Here is a 22,030-nt window from a genome sequence, read left to right on the forward strand (position 1 = left end):
CAGGATGCGCCATGATTTCCAGCCAGGCCAGTTATCATTAGAGAACGAGCAGCTGATGAATCATTCACAGCACAATGAATAATTCACAGTTAACAGCAGGTTTGATGCATTAGTAAAGCTGTGAAACGCCCCAACCAAAACGCTTACGCTCAGAAACAACATTTGAAAAAGGCATTATGAGCATTAGCCTGCGTTCGGCCCTCCGCCCAGCACAGGGCTAACGCTGCGGCCCGTAGGTTTTTAAGAGCTGCAGTTAGAGGCTCTGCATTCGGCGCGGCTGCTTGATTTGGATGCATGATTCATTGCCCCGCAGCGAGCTCAGACAGCCAGCCGTTTGTTCAGTTAACGCACACGAGACAGGCGACGTGGGATCTCTGCTCTCTAATCTTCCCTCTGATTGTGTCACCTCGCCGCTGCCTGTACAGAGAACAGGAGGGCCCGTGCCCGTGTGGACCCTTTGAGTTCTCGCTTCAGGACTGAATTAACGCCGCCAGATGCCCCCCACTTCCAGGCATGAGAGAGGTGGCTCTAGAGGGGCTCAGCTGGTTCGTTTGGGGGGGGGGGGGTACAAATAAGCCGCATTTTTAATTAAACTCATTTCCTCCTGTTCGTATCCACGGTTCCCACAAATGAAGCATTGTTAATCCCGCTTAACGCGCTGAAACAGGGGGGGCTTGTACATAAAAAATGCGCCGTTCGCCATCTTACGTTTTAGTAAATAGGCCCGCATTCAAAACAGAGCAGGAAAAAAAACTGACAGATAAGTAGAGGAACTAAGCTCCCGTTGCAACGTCCTCGGGTCATTCCCAGCAACAATGGACACGCCAAAGAGCAGGGTGTTAATTACAGCTGCCTGGCCTCCATGTTATTCCCCAACTGTTACCTCCAGTCCTGCTCACCTCTCTCTCCATTCACAGAGCAGAGAGAGCGGGCGTGGAGCGAAATCATGGAGAACTGGACTACACTGCAGGTTAAATGACAAGGCTGTCAAACACTCAGCTGCGGCTCCACAGCAGCCCATCCGCTTCAAGACGCTTCTGGAACAACCGCCATCTAAAAACATTCCCCTCCACTGCTTTTACGACAAGTCTTATGCAGAAAACACAACTGGGTTCACCGCGGTCCGTAAGCTGAGAGAACATTAAAAAGTCACACAGTAACACAAGGTTGAGTTCACAAGGCCAGGGCCGTTATTTTAACTCAAACCCCTGTTCCTTTCCCAACGCTACTGACACCACTAGCCTAGACTGGGCCTCCTTGGTTACAGAACCATGTTGAAAGCACAGCAGCCAGGAGCGTTATGAACACATCTTGGTTCATTAGGAAGACAAGCGACTCCTTCCTCACTCACACCAAGCAGCTTGCTGATTTAATTATTCATTTAGAGTAAACTGCTGCCTGATCTCTCGGGAGGCACTTGAAGGAAGGAGGAAAAAAAACACATACAAATCTAAAAGATCTTCTTAATTGTCAGCAACCTGTTTTTATATTATTTTCACACTTTCCATATGAGAAGACCATCTAATCATAACATGTACCGTTAAGATTTAATCGCATTCACTTTACCTGAACGCACTAGGATCATATGGGCTATACAAGATATGTTTGTTGCATAGAACCAAGATAGGCAATGCATACACTTACATTGTAGTCTTATATATTCAGAACAGGAGCACATTTACTGTTGCATTTCATTCAACAGCTTCAATACAAATGCAGCAAAGACACTCCACATTGCCTGCTCAAAGGTTTTCAAACACCTTCTGGACACATCTGCTGGGGTTGGAAAGGTTAGGCTGAATCTCTGTGAAAGGAATGCATGGTCTGCCACACGCTGCCTCCCCTGTGACCTTCGACCTCTCTGAAAATGGCTGCCGAGTGCTTTGTTACCCTAACAGTACAGAGAGATGAAGCATGAGGAAAACGCTTCCTTGAAACATGGAGAAAGAAAGAAAGAAAAAAAGAAAAAAAAAAGAAAAAAGATATTCTAAACATAGCCAAGAGATTGGAGAGGAACTGGGTGGGGGCATGAGGGGGTCATGCCCTGGGAAAGTTTGCTTGAATACTGTAGTTATAAACTCTAACTAATTGTTCTCACTCAGTGAGAATTACAGAATAAGTGCCCTCCCACTTGAGTGCATTAATCTCAGCTGAATCGTGAGGCCAGGGGTCAGCTCCCAGTGAGGAGGGAGGGAGCCAGGGAAATGCATAAAACATTACCACCAACTTCAGGACGACAAAGGCCATTTTTAGTGTTCTGAGTGATAATTCTATAAAAGGAAAGGGAAATAAACTACATGTGTATACATCTGTGTGTGCATATATATATATATATATATATATATATATATATATATATAGATATGAATATATATATATATATATATATATATATTTACTGCCTCCAACAAAACAAAAGGCCCATTCGTGCATTCGATGTGTTCACATTTAAACCCGCTCCCACCCAGTTTGTGGTTCAGTGCAATTAAAACTGGTGCGATCACGCCTACAAACACCGTAATCTACAGCACGCCTCAGGTCGTGAAATGCAAAGCGGCCTGTGTGGTCAAACAAACCAATCCACTTCTCTGAGATAAAGCACAAAGAACGTGGTGACAACAGTAATTAGCGCCAGAAAAGCTAACTGCAAAATCATAAACGCGGTCTTCTCTCCCTCTCTGAACACCCCCCAACCCCCACACCCCCCTTCCAAAGCAATTGGAAAACAACTGGCTGCGAGTTAACTAATCGCACAAGTCCTTGGAGGCCGAATAGCATGCGCTCCGCACAGTTCACTTGCTCGGTACAACAAAAGGAAGTAGTCAGAGCGGATTTGTTTGCTCCTAAACAATTCGCGGCAGCCGAATACATTTCTGCTGTCCCAAGGCTCAGAGTAAACATCCAACATATCAAATTCGGAAATTGTGAAGATTTGGCAGCGTGGCTTTTATCACCACCCGAAACGGTGAACTCTACAAACATATTTGCTACCCTGGTTACTCATTTCATAAAGCGTCTGTGGTCTGTACGGCTTTTTTCTCCCACGTGAGGGGGGGCGCTTTGGAGTTATTCAACTACTAGCTAAGCTAGTAATGTCTGTTGCTGAGATGTATTCAAACTCGTAATAGCCGTTTCTAAGCTTGTCTTGCTACAATGCAGTTACATAGACTAACATTACTGAACTGAACAATATAATACCAACAATACGTTTTTTTGTTTTGTCTTTTAAAAAAAAGAAAAAAAAGAAGCTTTTCTTTATCGAGCGCACTAAATAGCAAGTGTTAAAAGTTGGCTGTACTTCCAAAAGGGATGAAGAAATCATGCTTACTAGCTTTCTTATAAACGTGTGGTGTAATTGCCAACATCCCCTTTTAATTAAAGTTCCTGATGCTGTGCTTCCCACCCCTCCGACACAAACACACCTCCCCCTCCCCTCCTCTAACCAACCATCTCCGTTTTAATGAAATAACACTCACCCGCCAGTCTGATAATCTTTAAATTCCAACAGACTGCTGCAAACACCTTCAAACACAATCCCAGCAGCTGCTCCGAACTGACCCCGGCGAACCTTCTCCCTTGCCTGGGCCAAGTCCAAGAACCAGGGCTAAACAAGATCACCCAGGCACTTTATCCGTTAACAGCCGATGCCCATACAGAGGGGAAAAAAGGCACTTGCCTCAACAAAAGACGGCCCCGCTTTGCTTATTTATTCTCGCACAAATCACCAGGGGACCTTCTCTCAAAACGCACGTCTCGGTTCAGTCCCCGTTTGCCATGATACGGCTCTCGATGTGGAGAGCATTAAGTGCAAGTAGTAGATAGTGTAGTTCGCGGATGGGAAATCAGTGAGCTCAACGTTTACCGACTCCGCTTCCTTTTTCACACACACACGCGCTCTCTCGCTCGCTCCCCCTTCCCTCTCCTGCATACACACACCACGCTCCCTCCCTCCCTCCCTCAGCTGTTGAACAGACGTATCCACATGGCTGACCTAGTCTTTCTTCATCCAGACACTAGTGAAGGAGAATTACCCCACCACCAGTCAAAATGGGCAGCCAGAAAAACCCGGACTGGATTACACAGGCACTGCGGGGCGTGAAGGGGGGAAATCGTGATTGATGGCAACTCGTAAGGGGACACGGTCTCAGAGAAAATGCATCGGTAAGCAAGATATTAGAGCCCGCGTCCCGAACGTGATCAACCGTTCAGATCCGCGGTTGCAGCAAAGAATATTAATGCCACGCTCTGACGTGAAACTGCAGATCAAAGAGGAATGAAAAAGGGGGGGAAATGACAGAAAGGAGATGGCAAAATTCATTCTTTTGTCGAGACTAATTGAATAAACATTATCCACAACTCAAACCATACTACCAATGTAGATTATCAATTGGCTACATTCAGGATCGAGTAAAAGATAATGTTTTTTTTTTTTAAATTGGTCAGAGAGGTTTATCGCGAGATGTATAAATCCTTGAGAAAACAAAACGGCAGCAGGGGAAATGAGATACTCGGCATGCGTTGCTGCGGTGTACCGTAGGTAGTCGCTCTAATTTGCATGTATAGATAATTAATTTCCCGTCTCCCGTTTCAAAGCCGCAGCATACACATCTCCTAATAGGTATTTCAAAGAATGATGCATGATGTTAACAGACAGCTCATGCGTAAATGATCTTGCCCTGGAGTTGACACCCTTTTCCTGACATACGTTTTGAACGCTTGAAAAAAAATAAAAAAAATACTGGCATCGTGTCAATAAGGCGTTTCCTCTGTCTTTCTTTAGAACGCCGAGTGTTATGTCAAAGATAATTAATATATGCTTCCTCACTGTGCCACAGGAGAGAAAAAAAAGATGTAATCTAAATTGAGCATCTTGAGGAATTATCGAACAATGCGCTTTTATTCAGCCTAATTTTTTCACCTTCAAGCACATCACTGAATGAATGCATTGATCCATTAAAATGGTATTCCTTTCTAATGCGACTATGACAGAACTGAGATGTCTGTCCGAGTCATTACACTGGTTTAAAAAAGTGAAGTGAAAGGCACGTTCCGCATGAATGAGATGTCTGTCAGGAAACACAACTAATGGTTTAATTACCTTATAAATACATGAAATCTGATCTCCATTAATCATGTCCAACCATGACCAAATAAACACCATGCAACCTCTGGTTTATTTCCTCTGTCTACATTAACACCTTCGGTATTCAGAGAGGCGGCAGGAATCGATAGGAATCGAGTTTTGTGTGGTATTGTTGCAGGCCCTTTGTTACAGTACCAGCCAGGTTGTGTGTCAGGTTTTCAGGAGGAGAGGGTGGAGGAAGCCCTGCGTCTTTCCAGGCTCTCCAGCCTCAGTGTGGGTCAGACAGTGTGACTACTGTTCAGCAGCACAGACCTGGGCACAGCCCCACGCCCACACTCCTGCCCACAGACAGAGCGGCCCTGCCCTCCTGACGGCAGTCTCCAAAGCACGGACACACCTCGGTAAAAAGAGTCGGTCTGAAGCGGCAAATGCTAATTAAAAAAAGAGAAAATAAAACGCGCGCCTGGATTCAGTCCTATAGCTTTAGCACAGTACACGCTCAGAGTCAGCCGGGCTTTGTTCAAGGCCCATGCTACTCTGCTGGCTTTCCGTCAAGCCGTTCGGCAGTCATGTGAACCTCAACAGCATCGGCAATCTGTGTGGAGATAATTTCATTAGAGCTGTGTCTGTGAAGGCCCAGAACAGATGGGTTTCAGGAAAACCAGCCACTGGCACTGTGGACACACAGCATTCGTTTCCCTTTGTAAAAATCACGGAATCCTTGGGAATTAAAGCAATTTTTATACTCAAAGCCTGATTTCAAAAGGATCTCTCCACAATGACAGCTAAGCAGAGTGCAAATATTTATACCAGCATTTGGCAATGTTTACAGTGCACAAGCACCATCGTCACGTGAGCAGATTTAAATGGCCGGCTTCTGGAAAAGCAACACAATCTCAGAGCCACACACTCCACTCGCAAGGTCAAACTGGTTTCAGAATGTCTTTTCAGTACGTTTGAACTTGACAGCTGATTTTGAAACATTTTTTTCTTTTACAGATTTAGCCTGCAGAGGTAAATCCAAGGCTTCTGAAAGCAGATTCAGCTTGGCATTCACTTGACACATCAGACATTCAAGAATACCAAATTGTACTATTATTAAAGGTAAGTGGGGGGGATGGTATTGTAAATGAAGTTTAATATGCTCAATAAAGCCATATAAAAAATGGCCACTGACATTGAAAGCTACATTTCCTGTACGCTAATGGCTGTTGGCACAGACAGCCTAAGACAGGACAGATTGGATCCAAATCCGAAATCACAGAAATCCTCCTCCAGGATTTCACAAGAGTTACAGTTATAACAGGTCCCTGTGATTTTGAACACCATTAACAGAAAATGAAAGGCAATTAACGGTTACAAACATCCTACCGGCTGAAACAGGACTACGTGTGTAGTCACACCAGCCCCCTGACTGGAACTTTGGCCAAGCTAATACTACACTGCCACTTACATGAAAGATAAATAAAATACTGACCACTACAGCACCAGCAAGCTACCCTCCCATTGGTCCCACTGGATGAACACATAAAGAAGCAACTTCATAAGCTGTCCCAGAAAACATGAATTCTGACAGATATCCACCCGGTGCCAAACAAACACTGTTCCCGAAAATAGGATTGACAACCTCTAAGCTCCCTCAGCCAGCCCTCAGTATATATGTATTCCAGCTGTATATACACCATATTCTTCAATCAGACATTACAAATAAGAAAGCACTTTATACAAATCAGATACGCTAATAGTCTGATTGCATCTACATTTGGGAGGGTGGGGATGCTGTATATCTGATCTAAACCAAGACACTTCTGAACAAAGAAGAAATTCCAGCAAGACAAAAAAAAACTGAGTGGCTGAGATAACAATGAGGGTCACATGGTTGAAGTGTGTGGAGCAATGAGTGGCCAGGCAGGTTGCTTTGCCCCTGGCCCCTTCATACCTAAAAGGCAACCAGTTGGGGGCGCACTGGCAAATTGAATCTGGTTTTGATTAGAGAAAAGACTGCCAGAGACAGACACACGTTTTATTTGTGGCAGGAAAAGCGGAAGACCAGCTGGTCCAGCAGCACAGCCACTTGAGTGAATAAGATGTTTCATATGCCAGCCAATGAAAAAAAAAAAGAGAGAGAGAGAGAGAGAGAGAGCAGAATCCCCTAAGATTTGTCTGGTATTCCTTTGGTGTCCCCTGTTACTAAGCAACTTCAATGTCTTCAGTGGAATGTACAAGATCCTCCCCCTCTCTAAATACAACATAAAAAACAAAAGGAACCACTGATGGTTGAGAGTGGTTTTACTGAGCCAAATGAAAACAATGGCTGCTCAAACTGCCAAGATTTCCTGGATGATCTCAGCAGTGCTCCGCTTTACTGCTCTTTGCCCTTTACAGAGGTCACATTCACACTGTGGTGACTGCTCTTTGCCTTTTACAGAGGTCACATTCACACTATGGTTACTGCTCTTTGCCCTTTACAGAGGTCACATTCACACTGTGGTGACTGCTCTTTGCCCATTACAGAGGTCACATTCACACTGGTTACTGCTCTTTGCCCTTTACAGAGGTCACATTCACACTGGTTACTGCTCTTTGCCCTTTACAGAGGTCACATTCACACTGTGGTTACTGCTCTTTGCCTTTTACAGAGGTCACATTCACACTGGTTACTGCTCTTTGCCCTTTATAGAGGTCACATTCACACTCTGGATACTGCTCATTCCCCAGCAGTCACCACAGTGTGAATGTGACCTCTGTAAAGGGCAAAGAGCAGTCACCACAGTGTGAATGTGACCTCTGTAAAGGGCAAAGAGCAGTAAAGTGGAGTGTGAATGTGACCTCTGTAAAGGGGAAAGAGCAGTCACTATTCACAGTCTGCTGCTCACTGGCAGGAACAAACACCTGCGTTTCTGGGAGAGAGACAGAGAGAGGCAGCCTCTGCCCTTCCCCGCGCACGCACACGCACACGCACACGCACACGCACGCGCTCTCTCTTAACGGACAGCGTCAGCCTGCCTCCTTTCCCCCCGTATTCTCCCCAGCCTTTATCATTTAATTAGCGTCAGAGCGACTTCACCGCATGCAGAGGCCAGGGGAAGCCAGCGGTGGCGTGGGGAGCCAGGCACAGCCAATGCAGAACTGTGCCACTCTGCACATCAAAGGCTGTGCTAAAGAGGATGTGTTACTGTTAGATAACACAGCCCCCTGAAAGCACAGAATCCCCCAGACCCCCCCCCCGTACAGGATACAGCCGTTTGAGCAGGTTCTCTCAGGGCCATTGTTTCAATGTGAAAAGGAAGTTCTTTCTCACGGGCTGGAGGATGTTTCTGCCAGATCTCTCAGCCAGAATCCCCTGAATTAGGCAGATGTTTTAATGCACTCTATCCGACTGCCACACAAGCCCCAGCACCCTCATTACTCAGGCACACTCAGAGGTGTTTGCGTACACGCGTACACACGCACACGCACACGCACACACAGCCTCATTCTGGCATAAACACCTATCTCTCCACACTCCACCATACACACATGGGTATGGACATGGAGGTTTACAACAAAAAAAGACAGATTCAAAAAAGAATAGTCAGCAAATAAACGCAAACATGCGCATGGTGAAACTACACTGGCAGTGTATTTCCAGGCAGTTGTAAATGAACGTATTAATGGGTTAAGAGGAGCATGGTCCCTCCTAAAGAATGGCAGGAATTTTTCATTACCTTGAATATGTGTAAGTGTAGCAGAGCTGAAGCACTCTTCTTATTGACTCTGCTACTCCTGTGCCGTTGGCGAACCCACAAACCCACAGCCCCAGAGGCACGCCTGCTCGTATTTGTGTATTTACACTGCCTCATTGCCCCACTGCACAAACACATGCAAATTCATTTTTCAGCAGCTCCTTTCACCACAGCCTTAAAAAAAAAAAAAGCACTGAGCTCAAACACCACTCCAGGTGCCTGGCAGCCGAACAGTGTGTGTGTGTGTGTGTGTGTGTGTGTGTGTGTGTGTGTGTGCGTGTGTGTGTGCGTATGTGTGTTTGTGTTCTTCATATAATTATATGGTTGAGAGGAACAGGGTAAAAAAAAAAAAAAAAAACAATTTCTTGTTCTATTGTATCCCTCTCTCTCATACACACTCTCTTTCTGACACACACAAACAAACACACACTCACAATCTCTCTCTCTCTCGCTCTCTTTTGCTCTCTCTCACTCTCTCTCGCTCAGAAATAACCAGTTTAAAAGCAAACATGGTAGCATGCTCACAGTTTTATCTTTCAAAGAGATAGAATGTTGGAAGGGGACTGAGCAGTAAAGGAAATCTGAGGAGGGAAAGATAAGCTCTGAGTCGTACCAAGTAGTATGAGTCATTTAAAGGCAAGACCCCACACACACACACAAACACACACACACACACACACACGCACACACACACACACACACACACACACGCACACACGCACACACGCACACACGCACACACGCACACACGCACACACACACACACACACACACACACACACACACACACACACACACACGCACGCACGCACACGCACACACACGAGCACACACACGCGCACACGCACACACACGCGCACACACACGCGCACACACACGCGCACACACACGCGCACACACACGCGCACACACACACACACACAGCGCACACACGCGAACACACAGCGAACACACCCATACACGCACACACACGCACACACATACATACACGCACACACATACACGCACACACATACACGCACACACATACACGCACACACACACACACACACACACACACACTGCGTACACACACACACTGCGTACACACACACACACAGCGCACACACGCGAACACACAGCGAACACACCCATACACGCACACACATACACGCACACACACACACACTGCGTACACACACAGCGCACACACAACGCACACACGCGAACACACACGCCTCAGACCAGCACCAGCACCAGGAGCCTAAATTCTTCACAACAGTCTGAGAGGGCTAGAGGGTGGTGTGCTAACTTCAGAAAACCCTGCTGGGCCATGACCTGGTCTGTCTCTGCTCTGCACAGAGAGGCAAGCCCAGAACAACCAGAGGTCTTTACCCGACCAATGAATCACCAAAACAATCCCACTTGAAACCAGAAAACTGCAACTGTGCTCTTAGGTTAAAGGCCAGCTAGATGCAACTAAAATCACATGCTGCACTCAAATTCATAGCATTAATGTAAAATGAGCAGTATTTAGTAACTACAAATCTGTTATCTCAGCAAATGCATTGATATACACATGCACATTTTCTTTTGTAAGCATGTCATTCCCTACAGTATGGTTTATGGCACGGGGTAAACTAGTGTGATTTATGCTTTCTCTTTTTACTTGGCCTTCACTGATGCCAGTAATCAAGTGGTTGAACGACACACAGAAGTGCGGCTTAATTCCATATCCTGCCATCTGCTGGACAGAACAGGGAACAACGTGCCAGGTTCTCTCGCACCTTGGGGAGCAAAGCACAGCAATACATTTCAAAAGGCAGTCGCATTTGTTTCACATTCTCAAAGGCAAGAAAGTGAGTAAAGTGAATGAAATAAATTCTGCCATTACGCTGAGATGCCAGTACAACACCACCGACCCTCAAGGGTTTATCCTGAGCTTCAGGAGTATTCAAAGACATAGTTTCAACACAATGCATTCTGTCAGATCTGATTTGTGCCGCTTTGCTTCCTTAAAATCATCGGGAATTCAAACCATATTACGCAGAATGTCCACAATTAATTCTGTTCAGATTTCCCTCAAACAATAATGTCTCCCTATCCAATAAAAACAGACTACAAATGAGTCCACCCAGTTGAATTGCACCTGTTGTTTCAACATCCTGGAGTCAGAAATGATCTTATGAAGCCTCATTGGGGCCTCTTGTTAAGAAAAGGTACTAAAGGTGGTCAAAGGTGGAAATAAATGCATCATAAATACACATCAATGCTTCAAATATATCATACAGATCCACTGTTCGGTGATTTTTTGTTAGATTCTTTTAAGATATCACAGGCAGGAGAGTCTCTCGAATCTGGCCATACAACCTTTGCCGTACGTCTCTCTCCCTCTCCCTCTCCCTCTCCTTGTGTCTCTACACTGCTGTTCAATAAATCTGAAAAAGCCCTAAAATATACATTTCACAAGCATGCTACCGGGCTGGGGTTTTAGGAGTGTAAAAGACCTGTGCTTTCACACGCAGCCCTGTTTGCATCCATCACTTACTGTACCTGAAGAAGTGTACTGCAGGGAGGGGACCAGGGGGATGGGAAAGGACAGTGCAGTCTGCCCCTGGCCCCCGCGGCTCCGACAGGGAGAGATACAGGGAGGTGGGGAGGACACCGGTGATTGAGGATCCTATTAACAAACTGGGAAAAGTGCTTACAGCACGAGTTCCGGATAAAAACGCCATCTCCGCCCGAGATAGTGTCAGGAGCGGCCCTGCTGACTGCACTGGAATAAGTGCCCACTTTCCCTGTCCGAGAGGGGCGTAAATAGAGCCGTTAGGACGGCGAGAGAGGGCGAGGGGCTATTAAAAACAAAACTGCCTCTGCTTTAACTGGGACCGCTCTCTCATCTCTCCCATCCAGACGGCACAGGGCTACATTTGAGTACTGTGCTCTAGTGTATACCTGCCCACAGAAACGGCCTTCTGAATCTGTGAATCACACTGTACACTCTGAAGGCTGCCGCTGAAGTTGATAGTTGTGCCATTTCACTATGCTTTCTTACAGACAGTGGCATTTGGGGAACATGAGTGTACTAGTATACAGAATTAGAGTGTATACTAGTGTACACTAGTGTACGGCATTAGAGTGTGTACTAGTGTACAGCATTAGAGTGTATACTAGTGTATGGCATTAGAGTGTGTACTAGTGTACGGCATTAGAGTGTGTACTAGTGTACGGCATTAGAGTGTGTACTAGTGTACGGCATTAGAGTGTGTACTAGTGTACGGCATTAGAGTGTGTACTTGTGTACAGCACTAGAGTGTATACTAGTGTACAGCATTAGAGTGTGTACTAGTGTACAGCATTAGAGTGTGTACTTGTGTACAGCACTAGAGTGTGTACTAGTGTACAGCATTAGTGTGTACTAGTGTACAGCATTAGAGTGTATACTAGTGTACAGCATTCGAGTGTGTACTAGTGTACAGCATTAGAGTGTATACTAGTGTACGGCATTAGAGTGTATACTAGTGTACGGCATTAGAGTGTATACTAGTGTACAGCATTAGAGTGTATACTAGTGTACAGCATTAGAGTGTATACTAGTGTACAGCATTAGAGTGTATACTAGTGTACGGCATTAGTACATACCCAGCCCTCACCACACACTATGATTAAGTATTTTTTGAACATGAGAGATTCACTGGTGCCTCACAGGATATTGCAAGGGCAAATATCATAAAATATCATAAGCACCTCATACGATATGATCTGGGGTGTTATACCGAGTTCACAGCTTGCACACTGAATTTTGATAATCTGAAATAAGAGAAACATGAAAGTGAATGTGGGGGTGGGATTGATGGTCATATTTCGAACACGTATAAAAATGAGCAAAGGTTCTCTTCTGACAGCAGCTTCAGATTACTGTTCTTCTTTAAAAAAAAAAAAATTGGTAACCATGGGTGATTTAGAGTGATGAACACAGGGGACCAGCAGTGGCAGATTCTACGGATTGACCCTGAAGATAAATGCAATAGCTGTCACTGTCTCATAAGGTCCAGAGCTGTGCTACAGGACCACATCAAGCCCGGCCTCTTACAGAACGAATGAGAGCAAACGTGCGAGTGCGTTCATCCGAATGTGAATAACCGTGTGCACGTGTCGAAATGAGAATATGCGTGAGTCAGCCATTTCAAAACGAATGTGTGTGCGTGTGTGAGTATCTGTGTGTTTACGCATGTGTGCGTGTGTTTGAAAGAGACAATATGCCTCAATACAGTCAATGTGCACATGCAACTGTGCATGTGCAAAAGAATGAGCAATTGAGTGTAATAGAAACAGAGCGAGACAGAAATGCAAGGCCCTCGCGTTTATAGGATTTGACTATGAATACGTCTCTCCTCGTTAGGATTTGACTATGAATGCGTGCGTCTCTCCTTGTTTGAAAGAGAATTAATGTACCCGTTTGAATACAAATGTGCACACGCAAGTGTGTGTGTCTGTGTGTGTGTGTGTGTGTGTGTGTGTGGGTGAGTGCACAAGTGTGTGTTTGTGAGAGAAGCGGAGAGCGGAGTGTAAGGTGCTCTCATTGATACAGTAATGCTCAGAGACGATTGTCTGATTCAGTTATTCTCCTCTGCTCCTGTCAAAGGTTTGCAGACAGCTCATGCAAAGAGCTCTCAGCTAAAGCTTGTTTTAATGTCTAATCCTCGCTGCTCCGTTTAGAAAGGGAACAGCGGGGTGGAAAATCTGCTCACCATTTGTTAACTGGATTAGCACCTAATGAGAGCCACCATCCACAATATCCAGCAGGAAAAAAAACAGACAGAAATCTGCACATTTTTCCCAAGGACTGGGAGGGGAGGCCCTGACAGGGCAGCCGAACATCGCTGTGTGTCCATACAGCGGCCCCTAGGCCCACACATAGGCCCTAGCCATGGGCAGTGTAAGGCCCTCGTTGATTTAAGGGGCCAGGAACACTAGCATTGGGCAGCAGAATGTTTGTAAAGAGGCCAGTAGGCCCTTGTACTTGGAAGCAGAATGTCTGTAAAGGGGCCAGTAGGCCCAAGCAGTGGGTCAAAGGTTGTTCTGAGTGGGTAAAAAGGCCAGGAGGACGAGCAAGCGGCGGTGGGCTCCTGCTCATCTGCAGAAGGTGAGGAGCTCCAAAGCCCGCGGAAAGTCAATTACCGAAACTCATTAAGCAAGCAGCGACCCAGCTTTGAAAACCTCACGCCTCCACATCATTACAGGATTCATTACCGCCAGTCTCGTACTCAGATACACATTTACGTCCCTCTCTCAGTGTTAAACAAGGAGTCATGATGCCAAAATAATCCCTCTGCAGCTGTTGGCTCCTTCCACTCGGACGTGAAAAAACACATTTTCCACAAAATAAAACAACTTCCCCGGTTGTTAGATGGGAACAAGAGCGAAAGGTAGCAGGGATGAGGAGTGAACATCACAAGTGAACGTATTCCACACCGTCGCCCATCGGAGTGGATGTGTCACCCACGTCTGCATTTTGTGCCGAGTATTAGATTCACACATACTGAATTCAATGAAACCCTTCAGACTGCTCAACATGAAGCCAGGACTTCCTCTCACAGTCAGTCCCCGCTTCCAGGTGGGTGAAGTCTGAGCTAGCTGAGCTATCATTAGCGACTGGCGGGTCCCAATAAAAGACGGTCCCCAATGTCCTGCAGCGCACTGACACTGTGGCCACTTAGCGGGAGTGAATCTATTGGGTGTGTTACCTCTGACGTCACTGTCCGGGTGTGTCCTACCGATTGGGTGCTTGTGGTCTATCTGTGTCAGTGGTCTACCTCCATTAGTGGTCTATCTGCATCAGCAGTCTACCTCCATTAGTGGTCTATCTGCATCAGCGGTCTACCTCCATTAGCGGTCTATCTGCATCAGCGGTCTACCTCCATTAGCGGTCTATCTGCATCAGCGGTCTACCACCATTAGCGCTCTATCTGCATCAGAGGTCGACCTGCGTCAGTGCTCTACCTCCATTAGTGGTCCACCCACGTCGGCGGTCTATCTGCATCAGCAGTATACCCATATCAGTGGTCTACCTGCATCAGCAGTATACCCATATCAGTGGTCTACCTGCGTCAGCGGTCAACCTGCATCAATAGTCTATTGGACCTTAGACTGCAGACAAAAGAGAAGCAGCTATCTGTGTTTGTGCTCTCCTGAAATGACCGAGCTAACTGCAGCTAGGAGAAGGGCCGCCCAGCCTGAGACAAGAGACACTTCAAGGATAAAAATAGTTTAAACCAAAATGTTCTGATGCATTTCTGATACCAGGTGCTGCAGAATAATAAAGGTATTACATTTCTCATTGAACTGTGGGTGAGGGGTTTAATCAGATATGCGCTCTGTTTGAGGAAGACATGAGGACAGATGGACAGACCTGTCTGTGCCAGCAGCCATTAGCCAGTCTGTCCCATTTCTACGGCGGACTCATTCTTGTCATAAACATTGTAATTTTCCATCAATTTCCTGTTGATTTCACTCTTATTTCCCCTTGTAAAAATAGCTACTCTGGCCAAGCATTTGTAATCAGTGAAGGATACCAATCTTTCATTCATAAAGCAGTATACCAGTGGATTTTTCAAGGGCGTATTTGGTGTCATCTCAGTGCATAGCTCTCCCCCTCTACTTCCCCACTACACACACAGGAACTGGAAAATGTTACATTTATTTTGATGAGGATACACTTGTTTACAAACTTAGAGCCCTTGAGAAGTGTATTAATTACTTCTCTACTTGGTAGTATTTGGTTCCTCTTCTGCAATGTTTGATAGAAGTCCAACTACCACCCTATGGATCTCAAATTCTTTTTTTTTTCTGCTACTGTTTATTTGGCTAATTTAGCAGATTTGAGCTGTTGTTGCATAAGCTGTGTTGATGTAACATGATTTATATATTAAGGTCAATTTAAAGAAATCAAACAATACTGTGAGATACAACAAGCCTTAACCATCACCAGTTCTCATCACTGGAACCAAAGAGGAACCTTATGACAACCTCTGCAGCAGTGGCCAGACAAACCTGGCTCTTTATTCATAGATTTTACCCAGCAGTACTGACCTGCAGGCCTTACTGTAATTTCTGTGTGGAAAAGGGTCAGTGTTCCTGGGCCCTGGAAACACTCAGACCACCCCCGCCATCGCTTAGCGACAGCACTCAGAGTTAATCACTGCCACTGCACGTTGCCGTGGATCTGTGAGTCACTTCGGGAAGCTTCTTCCCACGACTTTTCCCCCATTGCAAGCCATCCCCGTAATGCCTGTAGCTCCCAGCTCTTTTCCTGTACGTGTGTGGTTTTACTAGCAGACTCCGTGCTGTGGCTAAACTCCCTGATAAAACTATCATTCTCACAAGTGCTGCCAGGCTGCAACATGTCAGGATATTCATAGGACAAAATGAAGATTTCTACAAAAAACATTTGGTTAAAAAAAAAAAAAAAATTCTTATAATAAATACATAAATAAAGAAATAAATAAATGTAAAAAAAAGCTTGTCACAACTCCTTTGTTATATGTGGGTTGAACAGGTGAATGAATCCATTATTTTCTATGACACTGGGAAAATAACACCAAGCCTGTGGTCCACCTTACAGAAGAAAAAATAATAAACCACAGAGTACTGTTGCACAGACCATATCCATAAAGAAGTTTCCGTCTGTCTACACACTTAAGTATCTACAGTAACAGGGAAGATGCTTGGCAGCGTGCCAGTGGAGAGAGTAGACTGGTGGGTCGATTCCTCGCAACGCCCCTTCATACACTCACAAGCTACGAGTGGCCTTTTCATGGATGCAAATCTCTCCTAGTGACATTTGTCATGTGGATTTAGGCCAGTCAATTTACACCATAAAAGTAAAGTAAAAACAGTCTTTTTGATTTTAACAAAACCAAATCCATCAGAAAATCAGGAATTGAATTACTCTCAACTCACTGCTAGTATGCACACAAGACTGTTCACACCGTAACCATGATAACTATTGGAGCCTAGATCAACAACAAATCCCTGAGAAAGAATCAACTTCAGATATTTAAACTTGTTACATGTTTATGACCATAGCAAACTTTACAGTTAGCTTGCTGGTCCAGGATATAAATAGACATTTATATGTATACCTACAGACAGGCATGATGTGTGCACATAGTATTGTAAAGGCACAATTGGTTCTTCCAGGTGTCTGAATCCTGGTTTTGTATGAAAGGATGACGTGAGAAAAGGGTATTAAACAGGTGTGAAGAGTGGAAGACAGAGCGGAAGATGCCAGAACACAGGGCAGAATGAGGGGGAGGAGCTACAGTTGCTAGGCAGATCGTAGTGGGAGTGGTTAAAAGAGAAGAGATTCTACATGCTCTCTACATTAGCAGCACATGGACTAACCTCGACTGCATTGGCTTCCTAGCTGTCCACCCTGTGCCTCTTAACAAGCCCTGGAACACAATGACATCACAGGGAGAACAACGCATAAATAAAGAGAATCGATATGGAAATACACCACCCTCACGTCCTGAAAGAACAACATGTATAATGTAAAATATTTACCAGACAAACCACAGCCTTCATAAAATAAACAGAAATGTCACACCTCCAGACAGTATAATGGCTATGGTTTTATGTAGCCATAAATGTGCTGTTGATTTCATGACCTCTGCATGGTAATGTGACATTTTTGTGGGTCTCAGTGATAATGTTGAAAAGATGAGATCCAAGAATATGAACACTGCCCTCTAGAGTTCAGTTAACCCACCCACCCAAGCACACACATAGACATGTACATGTGCACACGCACACGCACACACATATATATATATATACATACATACATACATACATATATATATGCATTCATGTGCACACAGACAGACAGACAGACACACACACACACACACCCACACAGATGTGCATTCATGTGCACACAGACAGTCACACACACACATTCATGTGCCCACATACACACACTGACAGACACACACGCACATGCGCACGCACGCACCCCCCACACACGCGCACAAACAGCGCACAAACAGCGCACAAACAGCGCACAAACAGCGCACAAACAGCGCACACAGCACACGCGCGCACAAACAGCGCACACAGCACACACGCGCACAAACAGCGCACACGCGCACACACGCGCATGCACAGAGCTCCCACCCGCTCGCTCCCCTCCTTCTCCTCAGGAGCTTGTAAATAAAATCATCACAACTCTGCCTTGCAGAGCCCATTCAATAACATTGACATTTCACCTTGTGCATTCACAGCATTCACACTCCAAACACAAAACAGCTGCAGGCAGGGCCCCGTCTGTAAGCCCCCAATCCCCCCCATCCATTTATAGTGTCACTGTACTTTTATTCAGACATAATGTGCACATACAGGCAATACAAACACAAGAGCATATATGCGCATTCTAAACACACAAACACACAAGACATCACATGCACGCACTCTTCCATCTGTCAGAGACATCCGTTTGACAGCACTAAAGCATTTAGACCCCTGCAATTACCCAAGCTAAAGGTTATTAACTCTGTGGATTAGATCACTGTATCAAAATATTGATTCTTTTCCGGGCAGCTACAATATCATAGGCCGTGCCCTGAAAGGCAGCGCATGCCCCTCCCTCCTGGGTCTCATAACGCAGCGCATCACAAAAAGCCCAAATCTGATTATCGACCAGGAAGAGCACAGCGTGTCATTACACACCGAGTTGCATCACCCCGTACCATCATTAAACGGATGGGCTAATGACCAGGGGGGGGGGTTTCAGAGACCTGCATCGATGCGCATTCCTCTAAACACTGCTTCATAAAAAATATTAAATTAAATTATATAAGCAATAATCTGCGAATGCCGAGTGCCGCCCCAATTCAGATCAGATCACTGCGATCAAGCCTCTTATTTTGCCCCTCAAGGTGGCTTCAACACATCGCATATATATATTTTGAATTACCTCCCGGATTGAGATGAGGTGAAAACTGTAAACGGAGACAGAAGGGACTGCGGATCCGTCTCCCGCTATGAACAGCGAAACACTGCAACCGTATCATTTATATCTGAATCATGATTAACACTGACATTCATTTCTAATGATTCTGTCATGGTGCCTACGTGACCAGTGAATGGGTGTGGTGACAGGGGCCTGAGAGAACAGACAGGCAGATTATTGACTCATTCTAGCGATGATGATGCCGTTGATGCTGATGATGATCAGGGTAGGAGACGACATACAACGGCAATGACATCTGTGCAAAAACGTTTCTTCAACCACCCACTATCGACAAAAAAAAATTCAATACACAAAACAACTTCTTTATGTAGCATCAGCAAGTTCCTAATTTTTACATTACATTACATTACATTATTGGCATTTGGCAGACGCTCTTATCCAGAGCGACGTACAGTTGATTAGCAGGAGACAATCTTCCCCTGAAGCAATGCAGGGTTAAGGGCCTTGCTCAAGGGCCCAACGGCTGTGCGGATCTTATTGTGGCTACACCGGGATTAGAACCACCGACCTTGCGTGTCCCAGTCATTTACCTTAACCACTACACTACAGGCCGCCCTAATCCCCTAATTTAAAGAAGTATGGCATCACAGGGTTACTCTCCACACTAGGGGGATTTAAATTCATTTTTATTGCATACCTTTTCTGTATGGAGTACACAGAGCCTGCATTCTGTAAGGTCTCGCACCAAGTCCACAGGGCTAGCCAGGACGCATTAATAACAACGTTGCACTTTTCACTCAATTTAAATCACGATGACCCACCATTTTATCTACCAGAGCTCTCAATCACGAGCGAGACACGGTGCAGCAAATATTTTAGCGCCGACTAACCATTCATTCACATGTCAGGCTGTGCTCCTCCAGCTGCCAGTCAGAACCGCTGGCCTGCCAGAGAGCAGCCCTCACAGGCTTATTACCTGAAGCACAGAGCAGAGCTCAACGCAGAAATGACTGCCCTCCGAAGTCTTCATTCCCAAACTCGCTGAGCAATTCATCTCAGCCTGTCCGCCCTGACACGGTCCGCCCTGACACTGCAATCCCAGCGCCAGTCCCTGTTCCCCCACAGACCCAGTCCCTGTCCCCCCCCAGACCCAGCCCCTGTCCCCCCCCAGACCCTGTTCCCCCCACAGACCCAGCCCCTGTCCCCCCCCAGCCCCTGTCCCCCCCCAGACCCAGCGCCTGTCCCCCCTCAGACCCAGCCCCTGTCCCCCCCCAGACCCTGTTCCCCCCAGACCCAGCCCCTGTTCCCCCTCAGACCCAGACCCAGACCCAGCCCCTGTTCCCCCACAGACCCAGCCCCTGTCCCCCCTCAGACCCAGCCCCTGTCCCCCCCCAGACCCTGTTCCCCCCACAGACCCAGCCCCTGTCCCCCCCCAGCCCCTGTCCCCCCCCAGACCCAGCGCCTGTCCCCCCTCAGACCCAGCCCCTGTCCCCCCCCAGACCCTGTTCCCCCCAGACCCAGCCCCTGTTCCCCCTCAGACCCAGACCCAGACCCAGCCCCTGTTCCCCCACAGACCCAGCCCCTGTCCCCCCTCAGACCCAGACCCAGACCCAGCCCCTGCCCCCCCCAGACCCTGTTCCCCCCCCAGACCCAGCCCCTGTCCCCCCCCAGACCCTGTTCCCCCCAGACCCAGCCCCTGTTCCCCCTCAGACCCAGACCCAGACCCAGCCCCTGTTCCCCCACAGACCCAGCCCCTGTCCCCCCTCAGACCCAGCCCCTGTCCCCCCCCAGACCCTGTTCCCCCCACAGACCCAGCCCCTGTCCCCCCCCAGCCCCTGTCCCCCCCCAGACCCAGCGCCTGTCCCCCCTCAGACCCAGCCCCTGTCCCCCCCCAGACCCTGTTCCCCCCAGACCCAGCCCCTGTTCCCCCTCAGACCCAGACCCAGACCCAGCCCCTGTTCCCCCACAGACCCAGCCCCTGTCCCCCCTCAGACCCAGCCCCTGTCCCCCCCCAGACCCTGTTCCCCCCACAGACCCAGCCCCTGTCCCCCCCCAGCCCCTGTCCCCCCCCAGACCCAGCGCCTGTCCCCCCTCAGACCCAGCCCCTGTCCCCCCCCAGACCCTGTTCCCCCCAGACCCAGCCCCTGTTCCCCCTCAGACCCAGACCCAGACCCAGCCCCTGTTCCCCCACAGACCCAGCCCCTGTCCCCCCTCAGACCCAGACCCAGACCCAGCCCCTGTCCCCCCTCAGACCCAGACCCAGACCCAGCCCCTGCCCCCCCCCAGACCCTGTTCCCCCCCCAGACCCAGACCCTGTCCCCCCCAGACCCAGCCCCTGTTCCCCCTCAGACCCAGACCCAGCCCCTGCCCCCCCCCAGACCCTGTTCCCCCCCCAGACCCAGCCCCTGTCCCCCTCAGACCCAGCCCCTGTCCCCCCCAGACCCAGCCCCTGTCCCCCTCAGACCCTGTTCCCCCCCCAGACCCAGCCCCTGTCCCCCCCCAGACCCAGCCCCTGTCCCCCTCAGACCCTGATCCCCCCCCAGACCCAGCCCCAGTCCCCCCGAGTTGCATATGCAGCCTCCTCCACAGCTCTGCTGACGCCTGCGCAACTTCAAACGGCAAAGCGGACACATCTCATGACTAAGCCTCTCTCCCGCTGATTTATTACGTGTGCAAAGCCACTTTTATTTCATTATTTCTCCTTCCCCTCATGTGTTTTACAACAGCTCAACAGCTGATAGATGGCTACAATTATAGCCCAGTAAAAAGATGCTACTGTCGCTACTTAAATACAGTGCACTATCAGAGCGCAAAGCGCCAGTTCCCTCCAGTTTTCAGATGTGGCCTAGCTAGCATTAAGGAACGGAGGAAAGTATTAAGATTTGCTTTCAATAAGTCATGCAATGAAATTATGGCCACTTAATTCTCAACTACTTACAAACCATATGTACACCCACATGCTCACTATTACACCATTAGTGGAAGCAACGTGGACAAAATGACCCTCTCTGTCCAAATGACTCACAAACGATAAGTTACAAAACAGTGACACATTTACAAAAACCTTAGACAAATGTGAAACTATGCGTCTCATTTGACAAAAAAAAACTATGGTCTAGGTACACGTCATAAATGCTGCCATGCGCAGCCTCCGGCAGCACCTTACACAATTCTCCAGCCATCATAAAAATGACAACATCGGAGTCCGTTAGCGGGGGTGGGGTGACGAGGGGCGCTGTTGCCGGCGGTTTCTGTCCCGCTGAAACG

At 47.3% G+C, this 22,030-nt stretch overlaps 1 protein-coding gene across 4 annotated transcripts in view; it reads right to left on the reverse strand.

The window, feature by feature from the left end:
- rerea (arginine-glutamic acid dipeptide (RE) repeats a) overlaps positions 1–22,030 on the reverse strand; it is a 179,546-nt gene that overhangs the window by 123,601 nt on the left and 33,915 nt on the right. The window contains exon 2 of one of the 4 annotated variants that reach the window (XM_061219707.1): positions 17,194–17,243. The exons of 1 other annotated variant lie outside the window; for it this stretch is intronic. The gene's annotated coding sequence lies outside the window, so the exon portion shown is untranslated. Of the gene's footprint in view, positions 1–3,476; positions 4,077–8,790; positions 8,860–17,193; positions 17,244–22,030 lie in introns of those variants that run through there. 2 more of the 4 variants (XM_061219709.1, XM_061219705.1) reach the window with 2 other exon arrangements.

The sequence above is a fragment of the Conger conger genome, chromosome 14 (assembly GCF_963514075.1).
Source record: "Conger conger chromosome 14, fConCon1.1, whole genome shotgun sequence".
Lineage (NCBI taxonomy): Eukaryota > Metazoa > Chordata > Actinopteri > Anguilliformes > Congridae > Conger > Conger conger.